Here is a 17598-nt window from a genome sequence, read left to right on the forward strand (position 1 = left end):
ATAATTATTACCATTGAAATAATTGTTAACATTGTAGATAATTGTTAACATTGATGATAATTGTTAACGTTGAAGATAATTATTAACATTGAAATAATTGTTAACATTGAAGATAATTGTTAACATTTAAGATAATGTTAACATTTATGATAATGTTAACATTAAAGATAATTGTTAACATTGAAGATTATTATTAACATTGAAATAATTGTTAACATTGAAGATAATTGTTAACATTGAAGATAATTGTTAACGTTGAAGATAATTGTTAACATTGAAAATAATTGTTTATCTGAGCGTTACATTTATATTATCCCATACTAAAGTTCAAACTTAAGAGATTATTGATCTTCTTAGAATTATATTTTTTTTTTGTATTTTCTATTTTTTATATTTTCTTACACTTTATACTTTGTACTTGTTACTTTATACCTATGTTTATGACACATGTTGTGCCGTATAATTTTTAAAATAAATAAATTATGTTAGTAGCTCTCAGTCGAAGTGCGATTTTTTTAGCATTAGCTCCACACAGTGGTCTCCAAGGAAAATAATTTCCTTCAGGACATATATCACCATATTTGTTTGACTTACATATTTGGGGGTGCTGTGTGGAGAGTTTTTATGAGGAAAGGAAGGAGAGCAAGATCTGCGAAGGAAAAAGGTATGAGGGGTGGGTAAAAATCTGGAGATCAGCGTGTCCAGTAGGTAGGCGGACACATTCGCCGCCAAGACCTACACAATCCTCACAACATGAACCCGGGCACCCCTGCTAAATCACGAAACGTAGCGAACCTCTTGGGGTGACCTATGGCAGAGGTTTTGGTCCACTAAATGGTTCCCGGGGCAAATGGTACAGTTGATATGGTCGAATTAGCTCAGTGGTAGAGCACTCCCCGGCTAGAAAGAGGTCCGCGGTTCAATTCCTAGGTGCGACTGAATCTTTTTCCAACTTTTCTGTTTCACATCTTTCGTTTGAGAGTCGTCAATATTTTTTTTATGTATTTGGTGGGAGTTCTTTCTTCTTTCTTAGCAATTGAAACAGGCGTTTAAATAAACATAATAGCTACAGCCTAACCTTATTAAGGCTATGCATTACGTAGTAATTTAAAATCATGCGTTTTTGGTTTGAAAATTTGGTCGCCTAGAAATATTTCAGATGCTTTAATTAAATACTGCGAGTAGAATACATCTTAGCCTTTGCAAATATTTGAGTATTTTTTAGATAAGTCTTTTTATAAGCCCAGAAAAAAATTATGTATAAGGCCTATGAAAACTGATTTAAAGTTCAAAATCTCCTACTTACGAACCCATTTTCGGTTATGGTTTTATTGTATAGGGTGGCAAATTAAGTTATTTATAAAATTATCGAAAAACATTTAAATATTTGTGCCTGAACATCCACAGAATAAAATAAAAGGCACCAACGCATGTAAATCCCTCCCACTGTGGTGCAAGGCGATGCTGTACAAGACCTGGATAAACTTCACCCGGGCACATCTGCTAAGTCACCAAGCATTATGTTTATTTTATTGTTTATTGGGTTAGTTCATACAAAATTTTATGTATATTAAGAAATATTTACATGGTTGCATTTCTATAGTAATATAATTATATTTTTGCAGTTAACATAACAATTTGTTTCATAAATAATAGGACGCGCGACCGTACCTCTATTTATATTAATATATATAAATTTTTAAGATAACGAAGAACGACGTATTATTTGAATATGTTTAAACAATATTATTGCTACTTTTTGCATAAAATTAAAGATAACTTTATTGTTATGTTCACCGTTCAATTATTCCATAGGTTAGTTTAGTTAGTTTTGGTTATCCAATTAATGGTTCCCGGGGCGGCGGTACCCATAACTGTCTGAAAAGCATTGCAAAATTCATGACGCCAAATCTGATCTTATATTTTTGCGCTAAGTTTGAACTATTGCACTTCTGTAGTTATTAATTAATGAGAAGTCTGCGTCATTTGCATTACGCTCTGGGATCACTTTACATTGAATAATCAATATAATCATGGTTTTTAATCCGATTAACACAGAGAAGAGAGATAAAAAACTTTCCGTTTATTTTTTCTTGGATTATTCTCCATCAGCCACATGAATTAGTTTTTCATTTGCTTAGAGAAACTATTTTAATATATTTTTTTGTATACAGGTTATAGAAATGCTACAAAAAAATATCTTTTTTATTTGGATTGAGAAATATGTGTACTTACTGTTTTTTAATTTATGTTTTAAGAATTACAAACATTCTCGGGATATGAATAATCTGATAATATTTGAAAATTTTCTATTTCCATCATTATAATGATGAACGGATAATGAAAAAGCTTGGTTTCATTCTTCGATATTCCAAAGGCTTTTGGAATATTTCTAGCATGAAAACGTTGTATACTTCTTTAGTTTGAAGTCAATTCGAATATAATTCATCGATCTGGGTCTCGATTCTCGACGAAGTCATTCCACTCGAACAACGAGTGGTTCGACCAAAGATATTGTTCTTCTAATATCTTTGGGTTCGACCCACTCAGAAATTTAGAATAGAGAATAAGAAAAATAGAGAATCAAGAATTCTAAGCAAGAGAAAGTTTATCAGGAAACATATCGATTCATTCGTTAAGAGCCTGCAATTTAGTTTTTAACCGGATTATGAATAATTTGAAGCGATTTTTGATAAATTATCAAGTGTCAGTATTTTTTATTAAACCGTAGGTAATGTTAACAATAAATGGTACGGTTTTAAAAACACGTTCCTTCATGAACTGAAAAAAAGATCACATAATCATGCAAGTGGCTCATTTGATAACAATTCACGCCGTAATCACAAATCGTCATTTGTGATAACGGCGTCATTTAAAAAGTGACGAGCAACAACTTCTTTAACATATTCCCCCAACTGTGTTATCATTATGGAATTTAAAAATAAAATCTTCTCTTGTTCGAAATTTTATCAGACAATTCTAATGACTAAATTTAATATCTTTTTATCTTTAGTACCATGGATTACTCACGAAATATACAAGATTTACCCAAGCTCCTTAGAAATTTCATGGTGTTGAAATATACACCAGTAATAATCATACTGTGAGTGGCCCAGCGGGTTCGAAAATCGTAAAATGCATGCAAACTGCAATAATGCAGTTAATTTCTTATTACGAAAGGGCTGTGCAAGTGGACAAGGACCTGTTTTAGCAGCATTTCATAACTAAACATCATGGTGGATTATGCATCTAAAATATTGTTTTATATATCTTTAAAAAGTAACCACATATTTATTTAAATAAATTAAATGGTTGATATATTTATTTATTTTATTTTCTATGCCTAAATAGGCTTTTACATAAAAATGATGCATGATGCAGTATATATAAGAGAATATATAGGAAATAATAACAGTATGTAGATGTAATCCATTTTAGTAGGTACACAATAGATGAATACACAAATATAAAACTGTTATTACAAGTATAATGAGAAAATAATTCTAAAGAAAACTAAATACAAATTAATAATAGTAAAACCTAACAGTAAAATAATAAGATATAAACTAGAGCAATACTACATACATATAAGCCAAATCACTAAAGCCACATTACCAACGCTACTCTATTATGTTTAGTTCTATAAATGGTGTCAGTAAATACAGGGTTTTCTAATAAGGGTGTTATTTTGAATAGCCCGCTATTTCGGTAGATGTTACTTTTGAAGCTGTCATTTTTTGACATTTGACAAGTAGAAACTACGACATTAATAAGAATGGAACGATACACGCTTCAACAACGCATCTTGAGTGATGAGGCCCATTTCCACCTCGGTGGCTTCGTCAACAAGCAAAATTGTCGCATCTGGGGCTCGGAAAACCCAAGAGTTATTATTGAAAAGCCTCTTTATCCTCAACGTGTGACTGTTTGGTGCGGTTTATGGTCCGGCGGAGTCATTGGACCTTACTTTTTCGAAAATGAGGCTGGAGCAACAGTTACAGTGAATGGATCGAGAAATGATTAATGATTTTTCATGGCCGGAATTGGATGGTATTGATCTGGACAACGTTTACTTTCAAAAAACAGCGCTACGTGCTACACAAGCAACGAAACCATTGATCTTTTATGATTGAATATCAAAATAACAGCTCTTATTGGAAAACCCTATATCAATAGTACCCCCAAATTTGTTGCTTAGATCGTGCATCCTATTGGTTAGTGAGTGTGTCTGATAGTTGGTTGTGTATGTATTACAGAGGAATGTTTCGTAGTCGGTACGTGGAATTTTGTAGTGGCCATGATGGCAGGGCTGTCAATTAAGTTATTAATAAATTATTTAATTGTTTAATACAACCAGGTGTGACACAATAAAGCCATTAATAATAATAAAAATAAAATAAAATAGAATAAAATACTCCTGACATATTTAATGTATTCAATTTAATGTATTTTGAGCTTAAAATTTGTGCTGAACTCGTTCTTTATTGTTAGAGTGAACTTTATATGTATTGTTATTGACCAACCATAATAATATTATCAGCAGGTTTTTCAATTGTCTACACTACTATGAACAATTTTAAAAAAAATGTTAATTTCTGTTGTCCGTCTGTAACCCGGTTCATTTAACTCTAGCTTTGAATTTTAGTGTCATTTTAAAATCTACAACTGGTTGTTTGAACAAATTAAGATGACAAATGAAGTACCTATCTATAATATAATATTTTAACAGAAAATTATTTCAATTGTCTTTTAAAATTGGAATTATAATCTCCTATGATTTTTCACAGGATATTAAAAGAAGTAGGTATCATATTTAGTATAATAATTTATTAAAAGTAATAATTAGTCGACTGCAATATCAATACAAATTGAAAATATCTCCCGAGTAACAATAAATGCCGCCGACGGGAATTGAACCCGTACCTTTTTATGCCCGGTCAGATATTATTGCTTATAATCATTTATTATCCTTTGCGATATGCATAAAAACCTTGTCTTATAAACATTAGTTTATCATTAAATAATAATACATTAATATTTAGAATAATTTCATAAATAAAGGTTTTTTTTATTAGAATAATACAAAAATAACTTTGTTTACATCACTTTAATATATATAACATCTACATGTTTCATGAACAAAGTTCACCTCATCAGGAGCAAGTATGTACTAAAGTAAAAAATTAAATATTGATTACAATTGAGCAGTGATTGATTTCTTTTTGAAAACCTCCTACTACCACAAGAGTAAGCGAAAACTATTGGTTGTGTTGTGATTGAGGACAAAGTCAGTCGAGGAACTGAACTCACGACGCGACGCCTGGCTGGGAACTAGACGCGATGCCAACTCAGCCACTGATCTAATAGTTTACTATGATGTTTTACGATAAATAACCACTTGCTAATAAAATATTGCTCAACTCGTTTTTACGAGTGCTTGTTAACGACAGTTGATCTGTTAACGTTGCAAATAATTTAATTGCACATCTGAGTAATTTCAATTCTTGTAGATAAAAACCCAACCCATGTTTCTGACGAAATTAAAGAATTAGACGAGAATTTATTTTATTTTTATTTAATTTATTAATTAGCAGTTACATATTATGTGACCAATGTAGGCTAATGCGTGCCAACGAAATGCGTTTTTCGGGTCGAACAAGATTTAACGTCTTTATACGAATGTTTAATCTTTAAAAAAATGCAGTCAATTAACGTGTTATTCATAACTTCTTAGTCTAAACTCGAACATCGACATATTTAAAATCATGTAATTTAATTCACTGATATATACTGTTCAACGCGCATACACGGAGAAAAATTATTATATTTAATTTATTAACAATCTCTTCGATATTATGAACATATTTAGAGAATAAATACCTGCAGACAAAATATCATGATGAGCGGTGATTAATTAGTTATTATTAAAAAAAATTACATAAAATAAATTATGATAAAATAGGTAATTATTGCATTTATGCATATGGCAAAAACTTTTATAAAATGGAAAAAAGATTGTTGTTTTGGGTTCTGTACATGGAGAAACGATCCTGTTAAAAAAAATGACAGCATGCAAACATCCTGATAAAATATTAGTCATTCAGAAAATATCGAGAACACATGTTCTTTTCCTAATAGATATCATGACGGAATGCTACAATATACGTAAGTCAGTATCAAAATTAGTATTTTTATGAACACGTGTTCCACTGTCTTCACAAAAAATTTACTTTTGACTGATACTTTCTTAGGAACTCTTTCAGTTCATTCGTTATAGGCCTGTTTTAGCCTACCAATACCAAACGCCACTCCTGAGTGAGCGCTGGGCCCAAACCCACTCAAGACCACGCCCTGCATAGTTGTTAATTACTCTGTTGAATTTATTCTTCTTCGTATATTTTTTCATTTTTTCATGTGATGTGGATTCCACCAATTTCCCGGTTGCACTACGAGTTTCTGGTCACCGTGTACATTCTGCATTATGTCTATAGATGTACAATTAGTAAGTAATCTCGCCATCTTTCTGACAAATGACCACAAAAAGAGAGGTCGCTGTTTAGTGATATCCAAAACCGTGGACAAAGAAAATATCTAAGAAACGAGTATAATGAAGAGTATAATGAAGAGAGAAACAAAATTAGGCCATGAAAAAACTGTATGCAAAAAAAAAGGATGCTCTTCTCACACGTTCTGAACGTCTTCTATTGTGGATTACTTCATATCTATCGATGAAATCAGCGAATCAATTTGAGTGCGACCTTTCGATTACCAGTTTCTTACAAACTCGAACAACTTGAATAAATTGTAAATAGTGTATGAGACAGACGTAAGTTCGCACGATTCATACGCAATAACATCATCTCTTCTATCGAGTGGGCGAAGTCAAACCACTGTTTTGCAATAATAGTGACACTATTAGATAAAGATGTAAGTTATTGTAGATATCCTACTTGGATTATCAGAAGGTCTAGCACGGACGATCGATAAGCCTCTATGTCAAAACGATATTAACGAAATCCGTAATCTATGGTCATGTAGCAATATTTGCGTGCACGGTCAGAATATGATTCCGACAGGTTCAGATACGGTAGACAAAAGCCACTACTTTTAGCGCCGACTCCAAGGTATCGGATAAGCTGTCAATATGGACAATTTTTTTGGATAATGTCGTTCGTTTTGCAAAATAACTTTCATATTATTGAGTGGGGGTGAACCAAAGCCTCCTAGATCACAGGGCACTGAATCAAATCAGCCTCCTAACTTTTATTGGAACCTCCAAAAAATTTGTTTTTTAAATTAACTAAAACATAATTTTATAAGCAATAATTATTAACCTGAAACACTCATCCACATTGAAAAATCTCCTGATAAAAGATACATGACGCCAACGGGACATCAACGGGATGTATCTTTTATCAGGAGATTTTTCAATGTGGATGAGTGTTTCAGGTTAATAATTATTGCTTATAAAATAATTGTTACCCTTTGTGCTATGCATAAAAAATCTTGTCTTAAAACATTAGTTTACCAAAAAAATAATAAATAAAACATTTTAAGATATTTTAATAAACAAGAATAAATCGAAAAAAAATTAAAACGAAATGTTTTGTAAAATCCCATTCAATTTAGGAGGCTGCTTTGAATGAGTGTCCCGGCCTTGTGATCTAGCAGATTTTGTGTGAACTAACTAAACTCTTAGAAATGAATGAAATCGTATACATGATCTATAGACTTCATTAATTCATCATAGAGGCGATCGATTGATTCCGTTCTATCGAGAAAAAAAAACAGTTGGTGATGACTGTGAAATAATAAACTTCCTTTTTAGTTAAAAAAAGTATGTATTTTAAAATTGTAAATTTGAAAATAATGTAAATTTTTTAACGTGCCAGTGTTGCTCACGTATGTTGATTTACGTTATCAATGTTGGTCTGGATATCAATAAAAATCACCGCAATATACAATGAATTTAAAATTAAGCATCATAAAATCTTCTGTGTAGCCTTTTTGGAGTTATTATTGTATTTAATAACAGTAGTACAAAATAAGTACTTCAGGTAGGTACTACGAAAGTAGTTACTGAGCAATGTTATTATTTACCTATTTTTATTAAGTTATTTTATTTTTTCTTATAATTTATTATTCATACTATCCACGTTGTAATTGTTAGTACGGTTACCCTTTGATTGTGTCTGATAAGCCAGCACAGGTACCTTGTACTTTAGCAGAAGAATATTATGCCCAATGCTTCTTTTGTTGACATTTTTGTTTTATTTTTCGTACATTTGTTCCTAAAATTTTGTTTATTTTTGTCTACCGGTCTCGAAACAACCGTGCCATTAACTTTTCTTTTTTGGGTTTAAATTTAATGTTATTATTATATTAAGTTTAAATATATGTATTTTTTAAAATGATGTAATTGTAAAGCTGCACATCTTGATACAGAAATGCCCTAGTGAGATGTGCAGAGTATGTATTTGTGTTAAAAACTGTTTTTTAAATAAACAAATGTAGTAACTTTGTTGATATTAATAAAAACAAACGTGAAAAGTTTGTTGTAAAGCATGTTTGAATTTAGCAAAACTTAACCAAACGCCAGATTTTGTGTTTTATAGAACATAGCTAAATTAATACAGCGATAATAGTTGTACATGAAAAGTATGAAAGATATACAGATATATAGAAAGTATATTTTTTAGAAGAGAATATCATATATTATTACTTTATGTATTCGTAAATGATTCAAATCACGCTTGTAACTTGTAACTCATTCAAAAAATACTTTGAATATTTCAAATTACCCTAGGGACATACCCAATCAACAAAACGTTAGTAAATCTTTAATAATAGTATAAAATTCCAACTAAAATAATGATTAAATTTATTACACAGAGTTTCTGTGTAAAGAACATTTTTCGTCCACCACCTACCGTAGGTACCTACCTACTAAGTAAATAGGTTGGGTAAAAACTGAGTTTATTAAAACAAATTATAGAGCAAAGTCGCACAGTGAGCATACAAAAGTTAAATTATTTCACAAGTGATTTAACAAGTTTGTAATTATTGTAGTAGGGTGACCGCAAGTCAGAAGTGGCAACTAATAGTAATAACATGAATTGACTCTATTTTGAAAATTCTGGTTAAAAACAGTCTTCTTCTCAGTAAAATACTTTATACATAATTCTTCAACAACTCAACGAATCTCACTCGCAATAAATAAAAATATGTGTATCTGGGTGTAACTTTGACTGACACATGAAATGAGATATGAACATTAAAAATTAATCTACTAATCTCTGGCTGATCTACTATCCGATATGCAATTACGTATTGGGGAAATTTTTGTAAAACTAATAAAATTACATCGAAAAATTAACAAACTCCATTACAAAATTGTTAGTCCATAAATATACAAATACACAGAGGTAAATTTAATTATTACACAAATCTTTGAATGTTAAACCTGTTAAAGAATATTATTGTCTGATTTCTTGTATGGGGGGAAATGTTCGTCATAAACATAAAATAAAATTCACTCAAAATGAATTTTGGTTCTGAATAGAACCAATAAATATGGTGAAAGAACCCTACACAATATTGTATCCAAATATTTAATGAACTACATTAACAACTGAAAATAATAGCATTTGTACTGATAAAATCAAACATAATCTAAGAAAATGGCCATGAGAAACAGATGATTTTTATTGATGACGTACTGATTTGCCGAAGCCCTTGTATTTTATTTTTTTTATTTTTTTTATTTAATGATTTGCTAATTATAATTCATATTTCGACTTATAATTGTGCATTACCTCATGTACCTCTATACATATAAGTGACTTATATAGGTATTATCAACCCAAATGCAGGTGCATGAACGCGTTTTTTATATCGACTGAAAGCTTATCAGGGAATGGCCTTCAACCTCTTTTTAACCTTAAAAAACCTTTAAATTGAAGAGATTCTTAATAATTTAATAAATAAATTTTAAAACAAATTTAAAGCGAGGCTTGACTACGGCAATATTATTCCAACAATTATAAACGCCACAACTAAAAGTACTTTTTTTTCTGCCACTATTCCAAAACCTCTATTCTATTTTAATAAATAGTTAAAAGTCGTGTTTTTTCCAACGATTGTTAAAAGATATATATTGTTGTTGGATAGCCCCGATGTATTGTTGATTCACTTTCATGTTCCTACCATTAGATCAAGGTTCCCTATTATGTATTTTTGTGAAAATTATACTAAAGTTTCAGGCTAAAATTCTGTTAAAAATAGATACACCCGATTGGTAACTCTTATGCTACGTTAGCTGAAGTTTTTAATATGCCTCTATTGAAATATAAAGCTGACCTAATTAAACATGTCAGCAGTGCATATTTTAACGAGTTCACTGCATAAAAGTCTTTGTTTAAATTTCATTCTTTTATTAACTTTGTACTAACGTATATACTTTTTTTTAATAATTTTTCTTTACTTCTTCTAACTCAGCAAACTTATTTTGTGGCACCATTTTAATTAAAAATTAATAAAATACTTCGTTTTAACCACTTTTATTGTTTATTACCAACATGTTTCATGAGCAACGCTCACTTCTTCAGGTCTGAAGAAGTGAGCGTTGCTCATGAAACATGTTGGTAATAAACAATAAAAGTGGTTAAAACGAAGTATTTTATTAATTTTTAATTTTTCTTTACTTTCTTCTTTCTATATTGTACTATAACTTTCAATAACTATCATGTATATAAATGGTACCTGTGCCGTTAACTTTAAATAAATAATATTTCCAGTGCAGATTGAAATCACTATTTCATTAAATTTCTCGTAATGTTCAAAATCCGAAAAGTGCCATTTTTATTTAAAATTTTGAATGAAGATAAATTTATTGTATTTTAATTTGTTATTTAAAATTTACCGCTGGTCCAGGGAGAACGATAAAGCTGAAGGAACATAAAATTTTATGATGACATTTAATTAAAACTTTTCATTGCCATTATTTCAATAAAATGATGTTCACCCTACTAAACTTTCAGAACTAATGTAAAGGAGGGATCAGAAGTAACTCAACAAGTATTATTTTCAATTCCCCTATATATAGTTGGCACGCGGAAGTTTTTACTTGTCACTGTGCTTTCCGAGTCACTCTGTGTCGTGCATCGAATACCATCGTAAGGTGAAGTGCATGTGTGCCCTTTTATAAATAAGTTATACCTGAAATATTAAGAACATGAAACCGATAATAATTGTAAGTAAAAATTATATATTTGGATAAAAATAATTTTCTACGTTTCATTATTCTATCTTGGGATCAACCTGTTTGCAGTCTAGAATCTTCTATTGAAAATATTTTGAAACGATAAACTTTATAAATTACGAGTAGATACCTATGCATATTTAAATTACTTGTTGTGTAATTTTTTTAATGTAACCAATGAGATTTACGGTAAAATTAAAAACTGTGCTTACATTCGTAAACAACGCACGTTTTAATTATATTTTAATTGATATAAAATGACATCTACAGTTCGTGTCTGAAAACTTTTACATAGGTACTTGCCTACACACTGTACAAATACTATCGTAGTTCTTAACTTTTTCATCGGGAGCGTTATGCTATGTACGTATAAACAGGAGAAAATCGCTTGAGGTTTCTTTGTTCCTTTTCCGTGAGTCGTGGCTTTCATTTTCTCCTGTTTATACGCACCCTTAAGAAACAAAAGCATGATCCTCTTAAACGCCTATCATTCCATATTCAAAATCGCGGCAGCACGGTCATTTACTTTTCATCTCCCTCTTTGCAAGACCAACTATAAATAGAACTCATTTGTCTACAGATTCACAAATTCACTTAAAGTCAAATATTAGGTAGGTACCTAATTAACACAATATTTAACGCGATGGGAACTCACACAAAAATCTATTAAGCAATCGTATTCAAACTAGATCACTCAATCTACCTTCCAATGTATTCCCGATCTTCTTTCCTTTATTCTATTCCTATATTCCCCTCAAAAATTCACTTTTATTATTACACTTTACTAGAATTACTAGAATTTAATATCAACAATGTAAAATTTATAATTGGCGTATTTTATAAATATTATACAAGCGCAGACCCGTGAAAAATCACGGGATATTATAATTGTAGCATTTGAGAACCTAATGATTTTTTTTTGTTTTACAAATTAGAGAGATCTAATAAATAATGCAAAAATATCAATAGTATTGAAGGATAAAGAAGCAACCCTAAGTGATTTTAATACAGTGTCCTCTGCGTGCAAAGTATCTTCTCCAATCCAAACTTATTTAAAAAATGTGCTCATCTGAATTGACCTGCAAAGTAAAAATTTTAAAAATTTAAACAAAACAAACACACATTTTCAGTATTGAATTATTGTTTTTATAATAATAAAAATTTAATTGTAATTGTATTTAGGTACCTACTTTACCGCGTGTCAAAACAATCAGTTCCAATTGTGAAAATGATCACTGAATTCAAAGAAAATTTGGGTTGATTTCACATCACTCATCTTCATTTCACATCAGGCACAACATCACAGACAATCGAAATTATTATCTTCGATAATTTAGGTACGTTAAATATGAGATTTTTATCAATAGATAAATAAATCTTCTATTAAATTTAGCTATGCCATCTATAGATGTAAGTCTTAAGCTTTTAAGGTTTTGATCTTCATTAAATCAGGAGCATTAATGGTAAGGTTGAGTTCTGCTTTAGATCACAGAGTAAAATCATTTTCTGATATTATAGTGAATTGTTTTTTGGGGTATTACGCCATGTTGGGCTACCTCCTTCTTTAGCCAACGTTTCGGACAGCATTGCAGTGTCCATCATGCTATGCGAAACGTGGACTAATGAAGGGGGTAGCGCAACACGGCATAATACCCCAAAAACAAATCATTATAAAACTTTTGGCCGTGAAAATCATTTTCTGATATTATTTGAAAATTTCAAGTAGTTTTTTTAAAATAAATACTACGTGCTTCCTAGGATCTTTCTTTTCCATTTTAACCGCAGAGCAAACATGATCCTTCTGATAAAGCAACAGGCATCGGGTTTTTTTGGTGTAGATATTTAAATCATCATGTTAATTGCATTGTAAAATAAAACTTAGTGAAGTCAATGTCAGTATTTTTATTGAAGATAAAATTTGACAACCTCCTTACAATATTAATTAACACCTATCAATAAAATATAATTTTTTTATTGCGAAATTCAGTAGATCTTTAAAATTTTACCCACAACCCACAAAAATTTAAATAAAATGACTCTTAACAATCATGCTAAGTATTTACATTTATTTTTTATGTTAACTTTTCAGATATTCGTCGTTATGTTGGTAATCTCAACCTCAACTGCAGATGTCGTGGAGAAGCACTTCATTAAAAGGAACGCGCTGTTGAACAAATTTGGCATCAATACCCTGGAGAATTCAGTGCTGGGTCAGTCCTCCTACCAAGGTGCCCCTTCTGGCCTGGTGCAGTCAGCCATCGCGAGCATTGCCGGATCTGGACCAGTCAATGTCCTGGGCCATGAGATTCAGGCCACTTTTACAAGGCATCTAGGAATACCCTCCACACATTTAGGAGTACCTGTAGAAAATAAATATCTGTTTAAGGTTAATAGTTAATTTCGTATGATTTTTTTTAATGGACAGATCTTAAGATAGTAACCAATCAAACCATCAATGTCCAAATAAACATCCAAATATCAACCAATATTTTAGTTGTACGTGCTCTGCTTTTTGCTAAGATTTGTACCCTTCCCTTTTGTCAATTTTGATTTTTAATTTGTCCAGAAAATCCCCTTTTGCAATGGGTGTATTAAATGTCACCTCTTTCTTTGACTCTATACCTAAAACTTTTTTGGACTTTTGGTTCATTGGTTTAACTATACTTTTATCTGGAGAAGGCTCAACTTAGTCAATAAGCTAGCTGGGTGTGCGACACCAGCACGCTCAGACGGCATCCACTGTCCTGGTTTTCTCAAGAGCTGAATACTGAGTTTCAGTGTGGGCTAGAAGCGCCCATACTTTTATGCACACAATGCGGATGATTAGAGGGATCTTGAAAACTACTCCTCTCCATTGGCTCATGACCATACAAAATATCAGGAGAGATTATAATACTGGGGAAATATAAAATGCGCTGTAAACTAGAGCAAAATCTTAGCACAATGATATCGTCTTTCACCTTGCATGCCGCAAATCCAATGAAGTCCCGAAAATCCTTTTGAAGGAGAGAGGATCCTCCGCTTAACTCTCACTCCAGAAGATAGGACTTGATCGGCAATCGGCCGGGAAACGCCTATCTGAACGGAAGATCATTATATGATTTATATTACATTAATTACTGATAGTACAAATAATCGGAAAAAGATTGGAGATATGACAGTTTTTAGGTCACGATAAGTTTTTGTAATGAACTCCTTTCCTTCTTTATTTTATTAACCCATTACCGCGACCTCCCGCAGCATATTTTCTGATCCTTTCAAATTCTTTGTTACTCCTGGTTCTCTCATCCAAAACTCCCCATATCCATTTGTTCAACCTTGCTGTTTTCCGTATTGTCATTATTTAGTACACCAATTCGAACTTTTATAGAAGTCTAATGCGTTTAAATTCTTACTGCAAGCTGCGCAATGTTTTATCAAGTCCTCTGTCCTAAATTTGAATGCTCTCCGTATCATCACATTTTATTCTTATTCTTTCGACTCTATTAGATATTCCTTGAGATGTCTTCTAGTTAGCCATTTTTAAGTATATTTATTCATTATTTAGGTTTTTATTCCATTGAGTACTGCCCATTTCTATAAGCATACCTCTTTTCTAAACTTCCATTATTCTTTGCCATTACAGATTCTAACATTCGAGCCTTTTCTTTTATCCCTTTTTCATCCTTGATGGTCATGGCGTCTTCCTTTTGATCTTTATTTTATGTACCAACTAATGAATGAATCGTTTTATTGTACTATTTTATCTTTGTATGGTGTACTTATTAACTCTTTATTCAGTGTACTTAATTAATCTGTAGTTATAAGTTTAATGTCCTTACTCCCTGAACACTATTGCCAGCTGCCCGCAGGTGGCTGTGCTGGTCCAGTAGACGAATAGTTCGCCCTTCTTATACCAGAAAAGTTCCTCGGGAAGATGGATCACTCCCTCACTGCTGCGGTGGGTTGACCCTTCGCGGTGGTGTAGTGCCTGGATTTGCAAAAAATTCGGGAGGTGAGTCGATCGAAATGTTAATTATTTTCCTTAAGTAGTTTTTAGAACTTATACTATAACTATCTGGATTTTCATCCTGGAAAACCTGTTTTCTATTGAAAATGAGTGGTAAACTTCGAAAGACGTATTCATATTAACTTTGAATAACAAACGCTATACAAAGAATTGGATATATTTTCAGAGGATCCGGAATTAAAAATGAAAAAAAAAACCTGGTATTAGTCGAATTTTTAATATTACCATACAAATACATACTTTAGTTCACTATTTTCCAGACCGGTTTCACCCTTATACGTGCAAATCAATCATTAGCTTAAATATGCCAGTTTAAGGATGCCCGTAGCAGATAAGAAAAGTTCCGACTCAAAATAAATGTGAAAAAAGTTATAGTTTTTTTAAATTCTAATTCCAGTTTCAAATATAGAAGCTTATTTTTGCAAGAGCTTTTCCTTTATTCAAGTTTTTACCAGCTGACCAAAAAGTAACCAAACTTCTTTTTCAAACGGTTCTTAATCAATATCAGAAGATAATTTAGTCACTCGTGGTCCATGTATGTATCCTATGGCCTACGGCTGTTCACTTGAAAAGTTTACGGAAGAAATCTTAAATATAACACGTACGTAAAATCACAGTATGTAATATGTTATTACTTAATAGAATTACAGAACAGAAAAGCTGGTTAAACTAGTAGTTGCAATGCAGTTTAAGTGCAAATGTTTAGCAGTGATACTGGTTACTGCTCTCCCCATATAATGTGTTATGTATGGTGTGTTATAAAACCCGTATGTTACTTCTCGTATGCGCAACATCGATGTCCACATCGTTTACTAGGTCTAGTATATAAGAAAACTTCTATGCAGGTGCAATAATGTGGGTATCTTGCGAAGAATTCAGGCACAATAATTTAGCAAATTCAAAATATATTTAAAAAATTCGCTCTTACCTATTAGATTTATAAAATATCTTACTTTAGTTAGTGGTGAATTCAAATTGATTTCTGATTTCGGGTGTGATCTTCTCGTAATCATATTTATTTTTACCAGTTATAGTTTATCCACTGCTTAGACAAAGTTCTTCCCAGGTAGCATATTTTCTTCTCTTATCCACGGTTTGTACCAACTATCTAATTTATCCAGTTTTTATCTCTGATTTTAGGGTGGCTTTGAGCCCTTTTCGGCTAAGGTTCAACTATTAAATAAAGACATTTTGCGATCCTTTCTTTAGTGTGCTTTATTGTTCTTTTTTAAGCTAACTAATGCCCTTCTTGAAAAAAAATACACAAGTTTTTTACACGTGAATAAAGCCCATCCTAAAAACTAGGCCAACTAATTTAGAAAGTCGATTGGTCAAAACTTGAAGAAAATGTACAACATTAAAATAATAAAACTTACTTGCCAACTTGATCAAAAAATTTCTACTTTCAAAATTAATCAAAAATAAGTGACATTAAATCAAAAGTGGACTTCTTCAATTGCGAGCTGGTTAAAATGAATAGTCTCTAAAAAGTGATTTACTGTCATGTCACGAATAACACTTCTGTTTGTTTATATAATTCTGTTATGAATTTAATATATTTTACATTCTGTTCTCTTACACTGTATGAAAAAAAATAGAGTTATTTATTTATTTATTTTTAAATATATAAATTACTATGTTTAACTAACTAACCATCACGCCGTTTCCCGGCAGGGGTAGGCAGAGAGGACGGACCGCCAAACAACTCGGTCTTGGCACACACTCCTTGCCTCATTCACATTCATACATCGTCTCATTCATACTCTTCTATTGTTCTGACTCTTGACATGGCCCGACTCAAGTATCTGATTCACTTGGTCGTGCCATGTCTTCCTCGGTCGTCCCCGACTTCTGCTACCATTCACATTTGCATCGTATATTACACTCCTTACACTCCTTTCTTCGCTCATTCGCTCTACATGCCCAAACCATCTAAGCGTCCCTTTCTTGGTCTTACTCATTACGCTTACATCAGCCTTGCACTCTTTCTCACACGATCATACATGGTTTTACCACACATACGCCTCAGGGATCTCATTTCAACAGCATTCAATCTACTTTCATCCTTTCTTTGCCAGTTCCATGCCTCACTTCCATACATCAGGGTAGGTACCAGCACTCCATTGTGGTCAAAGAAGCGAAGTTAGCAGTCCTACTATGTTTACTATTACACATTTACATAGTTTATATTACTATAGTAATATAAACTATGTAAATGTGTTATCTTAATTCTGTTAATTTATCACAATTGGTAATTGGTTATATATATGTTGTAATTTAAGAAAACATTAATTAAATTAACAAACTCATAAAGTCAAAACTAATTGAT

This window comes from Hesperophylax consimilis, chromosome 18 (genome assembly GCF_061612785.1).
Source record: "Hesperophylax consimilis isolate HC1 chromosome 18, BYU_Hcon_1.0, whole genome shotgun sequence".
NCBI classification, from domain to species: Eukaryota; Metazoa; Arthropoda; class Insecta; order Trichoptera; family Limnephilidae; genus Hesperophylax; species Hesperophylax consimilis.